The 22156-nt window shown below is 36.6% G+C and overlaps 1 protein-coding gene across 1 annotated transcript in view; it reads left to right on the top strand.

The window, feature by feature from the left end:
• LOC145688320 (histidine ammonia-lyase-like) overlaps positions 1-22156 on the top strand; it is a 220458-nt gene that overhangs the window by 76221 nt on the left and 122081 nt on the right. The window lies entirely within an intron of this gene.

Below are 22156 nucleotides of genomic sequence, written 5' to 3'. Positions count from 1 at the left end.
AATTACCAAGTCTCACTCAAGATCTCTATCATAGACTTACATTTCCGCACATCTTATATCATTTAGAAACACTACGCACTAAATATATCACCTAGCGCCTGCACAACAATCATCCACTTCTTCAGCAATCTTTAGACGACCACGCCCGAAGTACCTACCCCTCTGCTGCTATATTCCCTCCGCTCTCATTACTATTCACTTTGTACCGTTACACTCTACCTCCAGACCACCCTGATGCCATCTACTACGAGCCCTATACTACAGCCGCTCATCTACCTCACATATGGCCATCATACGCACAGTAACACCTTCTGTACTAACAGAGCTCCTGTGTCTTCATTGATGCCTAGCGCCGCCCCTAGGCGAGAAGATAACCAGCATTTGTTCAACTAACAGAACCTATGTGTTGTAGTGAGTTTTGCACTTCGTCTCATCAGTTCACATTATATCACTTACAGGTATGGTTTTCCCTCACTGAAATTTATGTATTTACCTTTCCTCATGATTATGGTTAAAGGCCATAATGACTGTTAAAGTTTGAATAATAAAGTTTTCTGTACCTACCCATAGCCCAACCTCTGCTTCCTGAACAGCACAATATACTAAACACGTCTTCCCCTACAGAGGGCGTAACCCTCTTCGGGTAGTAGCTAGCGTAGGCTAGCTGGTTAAAAAACGCTTTTGGTCATCATACTTAACCAGCTGGCGCAGTACAGTTTTCGTAACAAGTCTAGACTGTCTTATTTGCGTACGTGTGGACGCACGGCGATCGGAATTCAGTTTCGGGCGACAGAGATTGAGGGTTTTACCCAAGTGGAAGCCTGCTGAAATAAACTATTATTGTGTATTTTTTGTTCATCATTTCTTATTTCGTTTCGCTACGTTTGCTTCATACACTCCACCGTTAGCTGTGTAATCTTGCTCATCGCTTATGGTATCTAGCCATGGATACCGGACAGGTTCCAGGACCTTCAGTTTCCCGTCCATCTACCATCGCTACGAACATAGAAAAGCGGAAGCCTCGTAGGGAAAAGTCTAAAGCTGAAACAAGCCGAGATCGATCTCGCTCACCTCTTAGCAGCCCAGTACCGTCGTCAAGATCGCCACCATCTAAGAAACACCATACTGATGCCCACAGCATCTCTAGTTCAGACGATGAACGTCTCATCATTGACGAGGACTTTCGTCTTCTACCTCCTCCATAGGTACAACCAGATGTTTACAGCTATCTTCTTCAACACTACGATCCTAAGTACCGGAATTCGAAACTGCTTCTTCAACAAATTCTGAAATGCCGACCACGCTCTGAGATATCACAAATAGTAAAAACCAAGAACGGCTTCATCATCAATTCATCATCAGCGAACTTTGCTACTACCGTCCGAGATAAACGTAGCTTTGAAATCCTCGAAAAAAACGCAACACTTTCTCCACTGACTAGCAATAGGCAGAAACAACGCCCACCCCCACGTCAACCACCTACCATGTCGATAGCGGTCCGCGGGGTTGATTCGTCGATAACAGATGCAGAGATTGAAGATGAACTCCGAGAGGAAGCCTACTCCTTCAAGAAATGTATCCGCATTCGGAATAATCAAAAGCTTACTTACATGGTCCGGATTTTGACTACTTCGCAAGACACGATAAACGATCTTCTGGATAATGGCGTTTTCATCTTCAAAAAGCGACATCGTGTCGAACCTTCACGATTACCAGCACCACTTCTTTTAGATGCGAAAGATGCCAGGAATACAACACGCACTCTACTGATCGTTGCACAAACCAATTCAAATGCGGTTACTACACTGGACCTCATCCAACTCGCATCTGCACCAATCTTCAACAAGCTCCTACTTGTAATACCTGCCACGAAAGATCTCATCCAACTTACAGTTATAAATATAAATCTCGGCCTACTTCAGAAGAGACAAAACCAGAACTAGTAGTACCTTTACGTACTCACGACGCCCAGAATCAAACAGTGGATACACCACAGGAACATAACTAATTTGTCACCCTTCATCAATTATTAGCATTCATCACTTTGACACTTCAGAATGTCCATCCTTTTGCACGACCACTTATGCTACAGCATGTTCAAATCGCAGCTCGCAACCTTTTCCATCTCGACTTCCATGCAACTACACTCACAACTGCAGTATAAATCTCTCTTAAGCATGGCTTTTATCATGGCGCTCATATTCTTATTCCTCAACATCCGCTGATTTTGCACTCATAAAATTCTTTTTGAACAACTTCTACTGGAAGAAAAAGTCAATACTTTTATTCTCAATGAAACTCATCTCACACCCAAACTCACTTGCTGTCTTCCAGACTGTCACATTCTTCGCCACGATAGTACATTACCAGCCCGCCGCTCTAATGACGGCAATGCCATAGGTTTCTTACCTCACATAACTTAACTTCTTCATTCTGCCCCGCTCCAAAATCTACCAAAACATCTCATTACTGCTCTTTATTATAAATCATTGTGTAATAGGAGCAACCATTTATGTCCGTCCAGGTCACTGAATTCCACTTTCGTTCTTTCGCTACATCTCTAACACCTTCCGCCATTACATCAACTTAGCAGACATTAATATTCACAGCCGCTCAGATAGAGATAAGACAACTTTCAGGAACTTTATTCCCACAACCACGACTGGTATAATTCATCCTTTACCTAAACCCACCCGCCCTGAATCCAATACCACTCCAGACATCGCTATAACGTCATCATCTCTATCGCAACGCACACACATCGATATCTTAGATTCGCTGGGAAGTGATCATGTCCCAATAAAACTCAGCCTCCGAGCATCTACCACATGTACTACCGTAGCACCGCCACCTCCACGACTCGTTGCCCGTTATGATACGGCAGATTGGCCGAACCCTATCGCATTTACTTATCACACTCTCTTGAGAAATTGTACGGAAGATGAGTTATACTCTACCTTGTACCATATCATTAACCATATTCAAGTTGCCTCCGAGGAATTCATTCCCCATTCTACCTATTCACCTCACATACCTAACTACTCCCACAATATCTTACTCTCATTCAGCGTTCACTTCAGTTTTATAGAAGAATATGTTCGATCTGGTAACCGCGAAGCTCTTCAACATCACAGAGCTTTCCACCGTACAGTCTCCAACTACATTAAAGCACATAAACCAAGACAGTGGACCAAGGCTTGCAATTCTCTTAGTGACACATCCCACCCTACAAAATATTGGATGCATTTTAACGCACGCACCGGAAAATACACAAAAACGTGATATCGACTCATTCATCATGATAAAGCGCTCCACTCCGACCAAGATAAAGCTAACGCCTTCGCTACTTATTTACAGGACATCTTTACGCCATTATCATCTACACGTCATTTTTGCCATCATCCCACAGAGCACTTTAACTTCTCCACATCTTCAACCTGACGTAAAGCACACAACACAGTCTCTTCTCGCAAAACCCTCACTGCTCCCATCTCTCCTGCTGAGGTCACGAATGTAGTCTCTCGCACACGCAACACCGCTCCAGGCATCGATAACATCTCGTATCGCCATGTGAAAGAAAGACCACCCGTTCTGATAAGTATCCATGTTTCAAGGTACAATATTCTGCCACTCCACCAATGAGGGTTCCGCCCGCAATTCAGCATAAATGATCAACTCATGCGTCTTCTAAGTTACATCACTAATCAATACAATATGGCAAAACCATCCTGCCTGGTACTTTTTGATCTGGAAAAGGCATTTGATAAAGTTTGGCATCAGGGACTTCTCTCTAAGTTACTCAATTTTCACCTTCCACTCTCTTGCATACAATTCATTTATAACTTCTTGTTTGGACGCCTCTCGTACGTTTTCATCTATCAACAATCATCTCATCCTATCTTCCTACATTCTGGTGTACCACAGGGCTCTTCTCTCTCTCTCCCTCCTACTCTACCTGCTATATGTTGCGGATATGCCTCCACTTCCTACCAACGTTCATTTATTTCAATACGCTGAGACACAGTCTTTCTTGCCGTAGGCCGCACTGTTAATCAACTTAACACAGCATTACAGGAGGCGATAGATACATTTATCCTCTGGTGTGATAAATGCAGCTTAAGATCAATGGCAGTAAAACTCAAACTACAGTATTCCTACCACTCAATAAACGCTCCAAAGTTCACCGCAAACCATCTCTATTGAATCTCACCGTTAACGACACTCGTCTTCAGCTTTCTAGAACTGTCAAATACCTGGGACTTACATTGGACAGACACCTTACTTGGAAAGCAAACCTACAGGATGTCATAGCAAAAGCTTACCGTCGACTTAACTTACTTAAACGCCTAACTAGCATAACTTGGAATCTTCATTCAGAACTTCTTTTAAACACCTACAAAGAATTTCTTCGCCCAGTGCTGACTTATGTCCATCCAGCCTGGATTGCAGATTCCCCTTCTTATTATCACAAACTTAAAGTCCTAGAACGACACGCCCTTCGTATAGCCTACCGCATAAAACTTCAAAGTCCAACTCAGATTCTGTACGATCGAATGCCTTTTCGCTACATCCTATTCCATCTTGAAAAGCTTCGTCTTAAATACTTTCAGACACGTCTCAGTTTTCATTACCCGCTCCTCCGTGACACTATTAACGCTTATACCAACTTCGATCTTTTACATCCCATCACACATTCTCCTCTTTACCTTCTTTTCACACTGTATCATTACTCTCTACCACCCGACCACCCCGATCTTCCACTCACTTGTATTTTTCTCATCGACCATCCTCCACCTCATATCATACCGTCATATTCTGCACAGTAATCCTCTGTCACTAACAGGGCTTCCCCGTGTCTTTCATCAATGCTTGAGCAGCCCCCAAGCGAGAAGATTAACTTTCACCTGTCCTTTAAGAATCACCCTCGTGATGTGTTCTCAAGTGTACCTCATCTCATAATCATCTCATTCCTCTTTTCTCCCCCATAAAGAAATATTGTCCAATCCTACAGTGTACTGTAACCAATTTATCAAATAATGCCAACATTCCTCTATCTTATGATTACTATCGCAAAGATAGTAACCAATTTCTGTATACTAGATATTATGAAATAAACTGAAAATAAAATAATAAAAACTTCCCTAGACCATCTCCAAGTTCTTTTCCCTCAATTTCCCAAACTTCTCTTTCCCCATGGAGGGCGTAACCCTCGGGCGGGTAGCTAGCCTCAGGTAGCAAAAAAAACGCTTTTGCTGCTAATGGCATCTATCGGTTGCAATAAAGATTGACCAGTGCAGAATGAGAGTAGAGGTCTACGTAGCAGTCAGTGGAAAGCAAAAAATGACATGAATCGTGCATCAAATGAGGACTTTGCGAAGAGGGTAGTGCAGGATTACACGAATGTCAGTAATCAAACAAACACTGTCCCACACTTTGCAAAGTTGAGTTGATTTTGAGTTGAACGTCCCTTTCAGCAGCGAGGCTATATGAGACGGGACCTACTGATCAACATGGAAGAAGAACCACATGAGCTCCCGTCGAGAATCGAACTGACATTCTGCAAAGAAAGGGAAGCTACTATAAATGATAACTCAAAATACTCATGCGTTTTCGAGCAACAGAAACAGTCGAATATAGACGACCTGTTGTCAGATCTACCCTATCAGTTATGAATAAGGTGCGCCAAACATTCCCCACAAATCCGACCGTTTCTGTATGCACAGCCGCGAGACATCTAGCATTAGCCAAATCCACTCTTACTGACATTAAGCTTCAACAATTGGGCATTAGGTCAAGAGCGCAGAACACTATCCCAAAGCAAACAGCAGACCAAGAACATCGTGCACAAAGAATGTGCCGTGCAATTTACAGAAAATGTCTTTGAAAGTGCTTGTCATTGACAATGAGACCTACTTTCCAACAGAACCCTCAGATATCCCAGGACAGACATTTTATCACTCCGCAGACCCTGCCTTTGGGTCATTTGACTACAAATTCAAAGAAAAAGGCAAAATTTAGAAAGCGATACCTCGTGTGATAAAGCATGGACGCAGGTGAGAATATTTCCAAACCCTTTAATTCAGAAGGCACTATCAACGCTCATATCTATTTATGGAAATGTGTGATAGGTTGCCTAATTTCCTTTATCACCTAGCATTTTGATCCAAGTGACGTTTTATTCCGGCCAGATATGGTAACGGCAAATTATGCCCATATTGTTGCGCATTATCTCCACAGTCAAGCGTTGGTTTCATGAGGAAACAGGACAATGCCCCAAACGTGCCAGAAACTGGAGGGATTGAGATATTTTGGGCTCTATGCAAGCATGACTATGCTAGATGACCCAAACATCCACAAACTGTCCGTGGTTTGAAATACTGTATGTGTAGTCCAACATCAGCAAACACGTTCCTGCCGAGCATGGCCATTCCTGGCATCATGTGCCATGCCTGGAAGGTACTGCATGCTACTGGCTTCAAGGGTGTTCGAAAGACTTTGCGTGCAAGTAAATAATAGCGACATGTGTAAAGTATCTATTTACATATTCTCTCGAACCTATATGGTTTCTGATGTCATTTTTGTGTTTTGTAAAGCGCGCCTTATTCCTCGGACATGATTCTTTAATCAGCATTTGTAGAACTGTATTTTAAATACTTAAACATTTCAAAATGTATTTTTCCTGTTATATATTTCTTTATGAATGTAATTTCGTTCCTCGGAGACAAGAATTGGCTAATGCCATCCCTTTTCTTCAATAATTCATATCTAGACCTTGAAACTGTAGCGTCATCTACTTCATGACGTGTCAAAGTTAATAGATACTGTATATCATGTACGTATGCTTGAGTGTGCATTCTGCTGTTCCAATTTCATAAACATCTCAAGCTTGAGTGGTATCAGAAGATGATTGCATTCCCTTTTGATTTACTTCGAGAACGTTGTGTTACTTCATTTATATATTAAGTTAGGGATAATACAGGAGAAGTCACATTGGCTCAGTGGTAGAACACTTCTTGTGGTACGTAAGGTCTTAAGTCAGTTTGAAATTTCCCAAAGATAAAACTACGGGGATTTCTCATGAATAGTACTAAATTTAACTGCGTTGAGTAAAGAATAGATTTTGACAATATTGGCATTAGATTTTTGTGCGAGATGAAAACTATAGCCTCTTTAGGAACTCTGCACTTTTCATGTCAAGAATTGAACTCAAATAGCTTATCACATGTTAATCACCGAGACTTCTTTGTAAACATGTTTTGTTGACAGAACTATCTCTCGACTAGAACTACATAACTTTTAACAAGATAAATGTTGTCAGGAAAATGAAGCATGAACTTCTGTTTTCTATTCAATGAACTACAAAGTAGTTGAACAATGGAACGCTTGCATTTTACAAGTCATATTTATTTTGTAACTAGACTGATAGTGCCAAGTTATTTTGCTTCTTTGCGTGTTATAATCCACATACTGTAAATAACATTTTTACAGAACAGGTAACTCCTCGTTCTGTAATGTATTTCCTATATAGGCTATATTGTGGCATATCTTTACATTGATTAACAATCTAATAATGAGAAATAGGAAACGTCAATAAATACGTAAAAGCTTTGATTTATTTGTGGATTTTGTAGAAGGTGGGAATATTTATGCAAGATTGTGTTCCGTATAGCAGAACAACTTTAAAGTGGGGTTGGGACAACGTTATTTTTAAACCTACCTACTTTGAAATTATACTAGTTTGATAGCCAGCCACCAGGTTCATAATTTTTTTTTCGCTTTTTAGCCCATTAGTGCATGAAGTTTCCTAGAGAAATATTTGTGTACAATTTGTTATTTTAAGGTATGTTTAGAGCACTTTAAACGACTGTAGCGAATTCTACTTGAAATTTTCGATTGTAGTGGGCGGTAAAAGCAATAGTAAATATCACATGCACAGGAAATACTTGACTAATAGACGATATTTCAGCAATGTGTTTATTATAAATAATATTTTATTCTTCACACAACATTAGCACTTGAGTTCTTTGGTTAATGGTTTTAGTTATTGACAACGAATTCACATTTCTTTAACAGTCATGTACTTGGAACATTATTGATATTTCAATAACAATGGCCGCCTGTGAAGGATTTGTCCTGTAAATCCAAAGTGACAGTTTTTTGAGAACAATAACACCCTGTCATGATTGTTAAAGGATCGGGCAACAATGATTTGTTCGCAAAAGTTATGGATGTTAGGTTATAATGAATTAAAATGTAATTAACACAACATCCTATTTTAAGGATCATATGCGCTAATGGGTTAATGCGGTCTATAATGCGGTTTCCGACGTTGCACTACCTTCAGACGAAAGCCTGTTACTTTGTGTATCGGAATTACTTGCCTTTTAATCGTCAGGAGCTTTTCCTTTATTAAAATATAGTCTAATATCCATTTCCTTATAACGTGCTTGTCAACGAAGAAGCTACCAATTCACAACTGCAGTGACTGCTCACTGATAACTGAAAATGTTTATTGTTATTATTATTATTACTGTGCTACTCAGATGAAGAATCATAAGCAGTGGTATCAGATGCAACATTTTCCTTCTAGAAACAATTCTATAAACAAGACCAACATAGTTCGCGACAATAAACATACTAAAAAAGTAACAAAAATGTTACTAAAACATGAAGTTGAATCATTGTACTTTAAAAAAAAAATTGTATAGCCTAAGAAAGGTGGAAAATGTCTTCCCAGGCTGGGAAGACTAAATTAAACTTAGAGACAGGGAAACCAAAACTTAGAAGGGGGGAAATTCCCAGGCTTCCCTGGCTACAAATAAATCCCTGCGTAAAAGCACACATACTAAATATATATTCAAATCATTCCAGTACGGAAAGCTGGAACCATAAGAAGTGACTGGACTGGATAGACTCTTTGAGTGAAAGATTGCAAATTGAACTCGAGGTCAAACACTGTATTTCCAGTCAGTGATACAAGAAAATAGCGTATTCTATATAGAATTAGTGTGGCATATACTAATTTGTTCTGTCAATGACTGTACAAGTTGTATATATGAGGCGCCTAGTATCAAAAACCACCAAATTCTTTTTTTTTTTTTTTTTTTTTTTTAACGAAATTGAGTTGCATATCGCTTTTGTATGTTTGATCTAAAGGAATTCCATGGAAACAGAAATTTGATTAAAAGCTTAATATTTCATACTAAACAACTAGTTCAAATATGAGATTTGTACGCGTGTATATGGAACTTCACTGCACGTTTTGCGAGATTACTCGAAACTAAGCGAAATGGATGTGTCGGATTTTGATACCAGGCGTCTCATATAACTAATTTCCTCTGACTTTATCACAGTACCAGGGTCACTTGCTCTGCCTTATTCTTGCGAGTTTGATCTCAGAAATGTAAGCTTTGTGTTTACTCTTTGTTTCTTTCACAATCTCACTCAGCTAAGTATGTTATCATATATTTATATTTCTGAGTGTGCTCAGTAGCCTACATGGCAGGCTTCTAGAACGTAAAACTAACTTACTACAAGTAGTAGTAGGAATATGTGTGTCATTGTTAAGAGAGTATGCGTTACTGTTAGGAGTATGCGTGTTACCATTAGGGCCGTATTTATACATGGGCCATGGCCCGGGCAGGCAAAGTTTGGGGACGGAAAATTTTCTCGGCCCAATCTTTTAAATCAAATTAAATTAAACGTAATTCTATTAACTGAAAATGAAGGTTATATATTATTTTTTTCACTTTTACTTAAATACTTTTATTCGATTCACTGTTTCAAATTTTCTTCACTGGTATTTTGATATTGAAGGGCGGCATTTATTTAATTTCCTGGGGCGGCGATTCTTGGTCAACGCTGCGAAAAGACAAGAAACAACATATTTTTATAATAAAAATTAGTATTTTCTAGATATTTTCAAAATCTACACATAATAATTTACCTTTAAACATCTAATTTTGTTCACCTAGATGTCACCTAATGGTTGATATATGCCTTATCTTTGGATAATAGTTGGCTCTATGGTATTAATAAAAGTTTAAGAGTTAATCATGTAAGGTTGTCTAAAAGTATTGAGGCTTTGGAGATCAAATTTCAAAATACATTTATTGTCATTTAAAAATAAAATTATGAAATCATATATACACCATTTTGTTAGACCACCTTGTACCAGATTTCCGGCAATACTATAATCCTGTCGCTATGGAAAATGTGGTTTCTGTGCAAAAACTTGTGGCACGTGGCTTTTACAAGTCTCTTTTGAAACTAACTTAACATCATTAAGGGAGTTCTGCAGAGATCGAAACCAATTATAGTCCGGCGGTGCATGTTTGGGCTATACGACGGATGCATTAAAACATCCCAACCAAATTCTCTCAATTTCTGATGTGATCAACCGTTTCAGAAATGCTTCAATTCGTTACGTTTCCGTAGGGATTCGCAGATAGAAATTCGATCCGGTTAGTATTTTTGACTCATCATGTGACACCCTAACGTCTGAGCTTTTTGTAATTTTCTCCAAGTGGTTTAGCACGATTTTGTGATGGATGTTTATGTCAGTGTTAGGTAAGTTATTTGTAGAAATGTAACGCGTTACTTGCCCCAGAAAAGTAACTGTTACCCTACTTGGAAAGTAACGCAAGTAACGCGTTACTTTTAGGTCCGAAACTTTGAATATATATACGAAAAAACATTCTTATTATTTCAATTTCCCCTACTACTACTACTACTACCAATTATGATTATGATTATTATTATTATTATTATTATTATTATTATTATTATTATTATTATTATTATTATTATTATTATTATTATTATTATTATTGCACATTCTGAGATTCTCCAATCATCGTAAATGTTTAGAACTGTAGGTTGATAATAGTAGTGCTGCTATATACTTTCATGCGGACAGTTACTTTCTAGTAATAAAGTAGGCCTGCTTATCAATCACAGTTTATTCATATTAACCCCTTACTATATATCAGTAATTATGGCACAGTGTTGGCAAAAACCATGGTTTTTATTGAGAAAAACAAAAAACCCGTTTTTTGTTTAAATCCGGTTTTTTGTTTAAACCAGATTTTTTCGTTTTAAATAGTTTTTAAATAGTTTTCTCTATGTACTTATATCACATATGGACAGAAATAAGTTTGTTTTGCCTTGGAGTTATGCAACGACCGGGCTATGCTGGAAGGGGTCCCATAAGCTCAAAGCGGAATCCAAACCGCTTCTCGGCTTACATCCATGAGAAATTTGACGGTGTTATGCATCAATTGACCAAGCGCCATTTTGCGATTTTCGAGATTTTTACATCAGTGAGTAAGAAACAATGTAAATAACCTAAAAAATGGATTGAAACCCTACTATTTGTTTAAATGTTCAGGAAAAGCTATTCGACTAAATGCCAAGTACTGGATCGTAATGGAAACATGTTTTTATTTCCTTCAATATCTCAGAACCGTGTTCTGGCGCTTGGTCAATTGATGCATAACACCGTCCTGTCCTCCATTTGAACTCGAAACCGGAACTAATTGGCTACAAATGCGATACGTCTGCCGACTCACTCACGAAGGACTCCTGATAAAAATACGTTGTACAGATCTTTACATACGTATTAATATAATTGTCAAGAGTCATTTCAGAAGGACAAAAAGATATACAATTGCACAAGTGAAACCATTATACAGAATAATATATGGACAATTTCAAAGTGCTGCAGAGTACAGAAGAACTAATTTAGTCCAAATTAGTTCACTACGACTTTTATTATCCAAGCTAAAGAAATACAAGACTTAATTTTCATATCAGTAAGAAAAGTGAATAAAGATACTAATTATTTGAATCCACTTTGGCTCTGACCCATTCATACATAAATATATACTAAAGATACTTCTGATTTCAATAAATGCTTCTCGTGGGGGTTTATATAACCCTTCCCTTTAAAAAAAAGTACGTTATTTCGATGTATTTTATCAATAGTAAACATTATTAAAACTAAACAAAATTTAGAATTTTCCTTTGATTGCAATTGCATAACAATAATAACAAACTATTAAAAAATCACAAAACAAAGATTTACTTATATAAAAAAGCTGCTTTTGCAGTATAATCTCTTTGAATAATGAATAGGGAATTTAGGTCTAAATATAATACGGGAATAATATACGGGAATGAAACGTGATAACCCACAAATGTGTGTTCATCAAGATTTTACGAACACTTACACTTTTACGAACATTTTCCCTTTTTTTCTGTGATAGGTCACCCACTACGAGAAGCACCTTGGACATCGAAATTCCAAAACGAAAGCGACTGAACCATCTTTTGACTGTTGTTTTTGGTAACGTCTCTTGTCCATACAAAGTACAAATTTCTTCACAGGCCTGTGCAGCATTTTCACCTTTATCGAAATAAAATTGTAAAATGTAGCGCTGTTTAGCGGAAAGTTCATTCACACCTTTATGACGCAATAGCTTTCGTATAATTCTAACAAAACTAATCGTCAGTTGCTAGATGACATTTAACCTGACCCGCTGCAAGTATAGAGGGTAAGTGTGGGTGATTAGAGCCACCTTTTAACAAATGACCTGGTGTTGCTTCAATGTTTGTTACCTTTTCAAAAATGTTAGTAAATATACTCTACATATGCATTAACAATCACTTCCATTCAGAAATATTCACACATCCTCTAACGTTAAAGAGAAAATTGAAAAAAAAATACAAAATATTACGAGTTTGCCTATTCATCATTGGTGATAGAGTAAATAAGGCCACCCAAAGGGTGAATAGGGACACTAAATTTGTTTGACATTGATTGAATATTATCAAAGAATAATGATGAGAAAAAGAAAATTGTTTTCCTTTATGAATTATATAAGTACAAAATCATTATTTACTCTCATTGTGACACACTGGATTACAAAATAACAGTATCATATTATAACATTGTATGCATGAAAGAATGGGTTATCAAAGAACAATATTGTGAAATAAGCAGAATAGGTTTTCTTTCAGAATTTAGGGTAAGCACGAAAGGATAGCTGGGTGTACTGAGGACACAGTACATTAAAAAGTAATATATGAAATTATACTGTTCTCATACAATTAAAAAAAAAAGTCACTTGAGACTCAAAAGTTACATTTGACTATGAAGTTATATTTATGTCCTAAAAATGGAGGTAATCAAGTATTGCTCACGTATGAACATCTCTGCTTTGACGCACCCTGCATGGAACCACGATATATATTTCGTACATGATATTCCATCGCACGAGGAAGAATTAAGATGGCAATAAGATATAACACAAAATCCACAAAATATTGTCATCAACTTTATGTCCTTTGTTTTCTCCTTTCCTTTTTTGGTCTGCTTTCGATTTTTCAGTAAAAGATTTAAGACTTAGGAAAAGTAGGGTTGAAAGTCTGTCATGAAAAGTTTAGTCTGTACTAGACAGATGATTCCGGTGATTTTATTACCTCTGGATGCTGTTTGCGAATGTCTTTCTTTTGAACTCTTTGAGGAGTGGGTACCAATTCACGGAACGACGTAAAACTTCTCTTTTCATGAAGAATCTGTAGTTGGGTGCTCAGCTTGGGCAAATGAGAAGCAATCACAACTGGTTGATGGTACATCTTGTTCATCTATATTACGGTGAATGCAGGCAAACATTCATAGTCAGGAACAACGTCTGCATTAAACGGATAAACACCCGTTGGCAAGAAACCATTTTCTGCCACTTTAGGTATAGCCGCTCCCAACCATGCCTCTTTGAAGAGTTTACCAAAGTTGAATTTATTGGTTTTCCTCGCTGGTAACTTGTTTCATGTAGCAATTGCACGTTTTCCTTTTCTTTTTTCAAAATACGATTTGATGGCCTTAAAGAATGATCTGTCGAGAGGTTGTGGACATACTCTCATATTATTGGATTGCAGCTCTATTCCATGCACTAACTGACCTTGAACAAATGACTGTCTGTTGCCTTACAACTATTTCTAACATATAAAGTTGAGTGATTAGAAAACTACACGCTGTATTATACACAGTTAATTGAATTTTAAGTTATAGTTAAATTTTAATAACTTATCTCCAAGGACGTAAGAACAATTCTTCATACAATGATAATTGTGCAAGCAACACGCATCCACCCATTCTACTGACACACCTCACGTTCTAAGCTCTCCGATCGTGTGGTTGTTTACATCCTGTATACCAGTCTAGCGTTGCCAGATTGATTATGCGTAGAGTAATCCCATTCAAACGATGGTCATATACACCCCTACATGACATACTCTGAGATTTCGGATAATAGCGCCATCTTGCACCCAAAAGGCTCAATACATTTTAGACTACCTGATAATTTTGAGCTATAGCTCGTTAATCATAGTGTGTACAATAATCTTCCTAGTGTCATAATAAAAGTTTAATAAGGATGTACTTCAGTATCTGTTTCATCATAATAGGTAAAGTACATCAATTTTTGGTTTACAGAAAAATATTTTTCTCGATTTTCTTGAAAATTACTCATGGAACTTACATCCACAAATATAATATCTTCATCTATAATTTTGTTAATTATAGATTGGTATGAGCCCCATCTCCTTTATTTACTTTTTGTTTGTTAAGCGCTAACAAATACGGTAGAAATTAAGATAGACCATGTAATATAACATCAGTGTGCTATTAAATACCTGTTTTGAAAAAGAAACTTCTTAAATACTATCCTCTCCATTAGAAAGACGCTCTATTTCTAGAACTAATCGCTCTTAGACGAGGTCAAAGAAAATATAGGCGTGTATTTTTCGTCCGTTTTAAACTTTTCTTGCAAGCCATATATGCAAACATGTTATCCCAATATGAGAGTAGAGAACTTTAAAAGAGAGGCAGGTGTTCAAGTCTTTTGGTATATAACTTTACATACAGATGAAATATTAACACGCATATCTTCTGTATACATGATCCCGGCTTCGACTTCCGATCGGACACAGATATTTTTTTTTATTAACCCTGCATCGCAAGCACCCACAGAAAAAATGGATTTAAAATGTAGCAAACATTGGTTAAAAAGCCAAAAATATCGGCAAAGGAATTCGATTTGTTAGCCAAACATCACGCTATTATAAGGCATTTGTCCTGACATAAGTCCTCATAGATTGTAGCGTCAAGAAGCTAACATTTACTAACCTATATTTACTCATAAGATGACAAGGTAAGACCTATTCCAGATAATGGTTCTTGTCTAAATGATGGTCTGGGCACTTTACAACTAACTTCTTCATTCTGTGGAAATGATAAATATATATAGAGAGACTGATACAGAGACACGTATTATTTACCTTTACAGTGCCTTCCATTCTGTCTTTGTTTAGCATTCACATTTAACACATAAAATTGCATTTATCAACATTTGAAGATATGATATCTGAAAAGAACTGCAGTCTATTGTTGAAAAGATGATACAACTTGAACTTTGTAACGTCTCGAGTTTTTCCCCTAAATCAATGCTCTTAATTATTCTAAATAAGGTGGTTTGAGTTAATGTATTTTATGCTTGGACAAAGTTCACTGCGTTACAATTACCTTAAGAAATGATAATAATGAAGGTTAAGAAAGCTTTATAAAAATAGTAAGTAAAGAGTCATTCTTTCCTTCGTAAGAGATAAGATTAATAGGAAATATTTGAAGCTACGTGCTACTCTGTGGCTTGGAAAAATAATTCAAATGAGTTCGAATTTACAGAATTTCCGAATCTCTCTCCTCCTCCTCGATCGAATTAGTCGCTAAAGAAATTTTTGAAAGTAGAAACATGCTTAAATGGCTTTTCTGAACCCAAATATGGTCATGTTCTCGATTTCATGACAGTATATGTGTAAAATTGTTACATCCCCAAGACGAAATTTTTCAGAACCAAGACTTAGCTAAATCACCTTCTTGCAGCTGAAAATAAAAGACACACGATTTCATTCAATAAAATCCAATCAAAACGAAAAGAAATTAAATTCAACTCGATTTTCACTCATCTTACTCCATTCTTTTATTTTCATTCCATGCTTGCTATTGGTTAGTTTCATGGAGAATAATGAATATATGCTGATTATTAGCTTGCAACTAGGCCAGTAGCTAGAGTGGTGCTAGAGTGGGTACTCGTAGTCCTAAATTATATTTCACCCCTTGTAGTAGAACGTTGAAGAGAATGTTTAAATTGACTCAAAACTAAGAACGAAATCCTTGCAATTTTATTTACCAAATCAAATTTAATTTATTGCATTTTACTTATTTCTGCATGAGTATTTTTGCTTTAGCGTTTCTTGCCATGTGTACCGAATATCTCTCATTAGCATTTTCACATTTCAAGAATTTTAAACCCAAGTAACTTATTATTGCACCGTAGTAAGTATCCAAGACGTGGAACCAGAGCTCTTATTAACAATATGAAGTTATACAGACATCCACAACCTAAACTGCAAATATAAATAAAACTGCAGACTTTGATTTATTGTAGGAGATAGTAAGTTGAGAGCAAGGAGAGAGTAAAATGTGGACTTGTGTTGTGTATGGGACACATCTTGCGAAGAAATTGTCTTCTTCATACATCCATAGAGGGAAAGATTGAAGGAAGCGAGAAGAAGGAAGAAGAACAGAATTGATCAATGATTTGATAAATAGAAGAAAATATTATAACGGTTAAAGATATGAATGGGTGGGGTGTTGGGCTCGTGTTCCGGCTGCCACAATTTACCTTATGTGCACCACCGTTGAAGTCACCGTTCCCGAAACTAAGATAGTTTATGACTTGATACGCCACTGTATCCAATCTGGGCATGACGTCACACATGTAAATTAAATGAAAGAACAGAAATGAAGATGTATTCCTCTATGCTAATTAACCAAACAAAAGAGTGAGCTATATGAATCACCGGGAGTTTCAAAAAATAGTTTTTACACGGAAGAATGATATTTTAAAAGGGAAAGTGTCCTGTTTGGGTTTCGAACCCACGACACTGTTAATTAAATGTTTAATAATAAAGAAAATGAAGGCTGATTTCACGGTCATGAAATCCAATCTTCCCGCGGTATTCCAGAGCTTTAGGAAAATAAGATCCTCCTCAACCGTGAAAGCAAGCGAAAATTTATTTGTTTTACTCTTGTAGCGTATTTATATTATCACATGCTGCAATGCTGAAAAAGAATTAGGCTCTAATGTTTGATGTATAGAGACGAATTAGACTGACTTTCACTTTCCATGAAGATTGGAATAAACGAATTTTGAAATAAGTAGACAAATATCCTGGACTCAAATTTTGACTGAAAGTCCTGAAAGTCAGTTTAATTCCGTTCGTGATAGATTGCACTAGAAATTTCCTGCATTTCCTAACATTTTGACCTAACATACCCTCATAGAAACGGTATTATTATTATTATTATTATTATTATTATTATTATTATTATTATTATTATTATTATTATTATTATTATTATTATTATTATTATTGAGGTGAGGGCTGCGATAAGTTGCTTGCAAAAGAAAAGTTTACAAATTTAGGTTAACAGTGAATGAAAGCTCTAATGATTAAAAATAAATGTTAAAAAAATCAAGTATAACGAAAGAATAACAATGAATTTTGAAAATGTAATCACAAATAAAATGTAATCACAAATAAAATGTAAATAAAATAAATAAAATAAGAGAGAGTAAGACCTTAGCACCAAAATGTAATCTAGTCAAACGTATTGTAATTTTTCTCCTTCTTGACCTTTGACTTGAATTAGTTTCTGAATGATTTGACATACTTAAACCAGCCAATGACATAACCTGTAACCTGTTTTAACTAAATTAATTTTGATTTATTATTACACACTGAGCTCTTGAAATTAAGGATTCAAGTATAATTAACTTATTAACCTTACATTGAACAATATCGATTGACATAATTATATAGATTAGCAGATAATTTCTGTTGATCAGTTGATACATCATTTCAAGATTTATGAAATTAAAACGAATCTGTAGATCTTCTCTGGAATCTCCCTTTGAATACCAAAATTTAGACAAAGTAAATCAAGTAAATTAGTAGAAAGAGTGAACTCATGACGTTTAGAAAAAATTGATAAGAAATTTTGAAAGAAAACTGGGACTGCCTAACAAGAAGAATTGAGTGATAGCTGAGTTTTGATTTTTTTTAACTACGACTAAATTTTGGGGCCTAGCTTATGCATATTTGCATTTTTCATTATTAGCAATGAACATAGATTATATATCAATACGAATTACATTGTCATTTTAGCACACATAATACATATTTTAGCACACACAGAAATATACTAACATACATACATATAAATGAGATATTGAAATGCATATACATAAAACAATTACCACATGAATAATATATATATATATATATATATATATATATATATATATATATATATATATATATATATATATATATATATATATATATATATGGTAACTTCGGCAAATAACGCCAGTCGGGTAATAACTCCATTTAAAGCTTTCCACACTGCTAGCAGAAACACGTGGTTCGTAAGGTGACCGCTTATGAGTTTGTGATAAACAGTGATGCCTGTTGTCTTTGTAGACATAAAGACTAGAGGTCAGCCAGGCGTCAGTAAAGAGAAACCTGTGAACAAATGTTGACGTGACAGCCCCGGAGCAGAGGAAACAACTCGCAAATTTTTAGTGTGTCAAACGAGGTAGGCGAATTGTTTGGGTAAAAGTGAGATTTTACTTTTATTAAAGGTATGCGTTGACAGGGCCGTACTTGCATATTATGACATAGGTAAAATATGCAGGACCGCTATTCTTGGTATAGAAATAATGGCCAAAACAAAGTTTATGTTTCTGAAAATAACGCCGCTATCGCGTCGTGAAATAACGCCACTCCATCTAATCGCTAATTGAAACAAATACTAGTGTTAATAGTTTGTTTTTCTTTGTAGTAGTGGTAGATCCGGAAAAGTTTAGTTTTATGCTTTCATGGCAAGACACTCGAATATCGTGTGCAGAAAGGCGGAGAATTTGACCTATGGTAAACTCATTCGTTTCAACAGAATTATGTGAACGAATTGTATACGCTATGGGGAAATAGACTTGATGCTATGAACTTTTCGTGACAATCCTGAACTTATTTACAATGCAGATAAAATGCAGGACTATAACTAATGTACAACAGTAGCCTAAAAATTTTGGCACAGAAAGAAGCCAAGCACGAAGAAACAAGCATCCTCTGGAAAGACGAAGGATGGAAATATGCTCCGTGGGGAGTGTGGAGCATATAACTATGATCTCAGGGATCTTAAAACGTGGATTCAATGTATTGAATGCAAGATTTGGTTTCAAAAATTATGTGATTCTGACAACATTGTTAAATGTGGCTTCTGAACATTTTGTGACGCTGGTTGTGCATTGTTGTCTGGCTCCGACGAGTAGTGCTCCATATGACTACAGCTGTTATGTTAAGAGGTTCGCAATCATTACAAGAGTTACCGGTTAAAGACATATACGATGACTATGAGTTTTGTGTATCAGCAAAGCAGGTGGCACATTGCCAAGAACATTGTTAAGTTGTGTTCAAAATGTATTTCGTTACGGTTCCAACACCTTTCCGTTGTTGTAAAGCAAGTGGCGTTATTTGCCGACACGTCTGGTAATAACGCCATCTCATACTCACTCCGATTCTCAGTGCATTGTAGTCGACATTGTATGTGTAGGATCTTTGTTTTCTCATTGCATTACAGCGAAGAGTTCACTCCATCTTCCATGTAATTTGCACGGTTCTAGATCAGAGCCGTAGCTAGAGATTTCGGCGCCCGGGGCGAAGTAGAATTCGGCGCCCCTACACTCAACTTACCAATCATTATATATATATTTGGTCTAAGAATTAATTCGTGCGGTTGGTACGCACACATTGAAGCTGTAGTACAAACACAAAATACATAAATACCTTAAGAAAAATATTGTCCATCGCTAGCCACCACTTTCGCCCATCTGTCAGGCAATGTACGGATTCCGTGGCGAAAGAAGTCCTCATCCTTGGAAGCGATCCAGTCAGAGACCCATGTTTCGATATCTTCTGAAGAAGTAAACCGCTGTCCAATCAAATCGTTGTTCATGCAATCGAACAAGTAGTAGTCCGAAGGAGCAACGTCTGGTGAATACGGCGGGTGGGGTAAAACTTCCCATCCGACAATTTCTAAATAGGTTTTGACCCGTTTTGCGACATGTGGGCGAGCGTTATCATGTTGAACAATAAGTTTATCATGTCTGTTCTCCCATTCTGGTCGTGTTCTGGCCAGAGCTTGCTTCAGACGGATTAATTGTCGTCGATAACGTTTTCCATTCATAGTTTCACCCGGTTGCAGCAGCTCATAGTACACCACACCTTTCATATCCCACCATATGCACAACATAACCTTTGCACAGTGAATATCTCGTTTTGGTTGTGATGGACCTGGTTCACCTGGTTTCACCCAGGCCTTTTTTCGTTTAGGGTTCTCGTAATGGATCCACTTCTCATCACCCGTAATAATTCGATGCAGAAACCCCTTTCTGCTCTGTCGTTGAAGCAGCAATTCGCAAATGGTTTTTCGTCTTTCAACGTCTCTGTCTTTCAATTCATGTGGAACCCAATGTGACATCTTTTGAATCATTTCCATGGCTTTCAAGCGTTTGGAGACTGTTATTTGATCAACGCCTAATGCTGCTGCAAGTCGTTCCTGCGTTTGACACGAATCCTGCTCGAGCAATGCTGTCAATTCTTCGTCTTGAAATTTTTTTGGCTGTCCAGCTCGCTCTTGGTCTGCCAAGCCGAAATCACCACTTCTAAACCGTGCAAACCACTTCTGACACGTTCGCTCAGCTAGAGCATGGTCACCATACACTTCCACCAAAATACGATGACTTTCAGTCGCACTTTTCTGCATGTTAAAGTAATGCAGCAGGACACCCCGCAAAAACACTTTATCAGGCACAAATTGCGCCATGTTCACTTAACTACAAACTGGTGTTGTTGACGCTTTAATCCACTGCCCTATACTACGAACGATACGCGATGACAGGGGTTTGCAACACATGTGTGGATACACGGAACTGTGGGACGCTCCGTTCGTTGCGCCATCTCTTGTCCACCCGCACGAATTAATTCCTAGACCAAATATATATATATATATATATATATATATATATATATATATATATATATATATATATATATATATATATATATATATATATATATATATAAGCAAAACAGCTTTTGTTGTTATTGTTGTTATGCTATGTTGAATTTTTATTAATCTTCTTGGAAAGACCATCGCAAAAACCAAACGCGATCATTATGTACCTTTTTCAAATAAGAGTTGTTTTCAAGAGTGTTATTTTGGACTTTTTTGTTAAACTTGTTAAAACTACCTTTGGTTACTACTAATACTACTAAAAGTTACTACTATTTACAACGTTCCGTACTAACGATAAGAAATGAAATTTCAATACATTTACACTATGTTCTTTTAATAGTTCGAAATGGGTGACATTAATTGCCAGTAATAATTGTAAACTATTTAATTTTATTCTGTATGTGACGACATCAATAGCATTTTAATTTCGATCTTTTTACGGTAAAATATATTTTGTGAAATGTAATGGAAATTCAGTAGGAACCTTCTTTGTGAATTTGTAAATATTGATCGATGGAGATGAAGAATATGTTCAATGTTTGTACTTAAAATCCAAAATATGGTTTGGCTACTACATGTCTGAAATTATAGTAATTATTTAGTACTTAATTTCTTAATGGATGAAAGTTCCGAATTTAAGGTACTTATTATTAATTAACATATTAAAATACACTAACACGTACATATATAAAGAATGTGTGTATGTAGATAGATAAAAACATCACACAACTAAACACGTATTCACAAAATAATATACTGCGATACAAAAAGTTCATGAAAAAATGAACCCAATAAATTCCTCCAAATTGGAAGCACTTGATATGTCAATGGAATTTAAAAATAAATCATAGGTAGTGACTAGTGTCTGAAAAAGTCGAACTTCGTTGGGATAAGCCCCTATTCTACAACTGCTTGAAATTCGAAAATGTTATTGTTCCCCTTCGTTACCTTTAT

This window comes from Thermobia domestica, chromosome 6 (genome assembly GCF_964235325.1).
Source record: "Thermobia domestica chromosome 6, izTheDome1.hap1.1, whole genome shotgun sequence".
Lineage (NCBI taxonomy): Eukaryota > Metazoa > Arthropoda > Insecta > Zygentoma > Lepismatidae > Thermobia > Thermobia domestica.
This window is presented reverse-complemented; position numbering and strand designations above follow the sequence as displayed.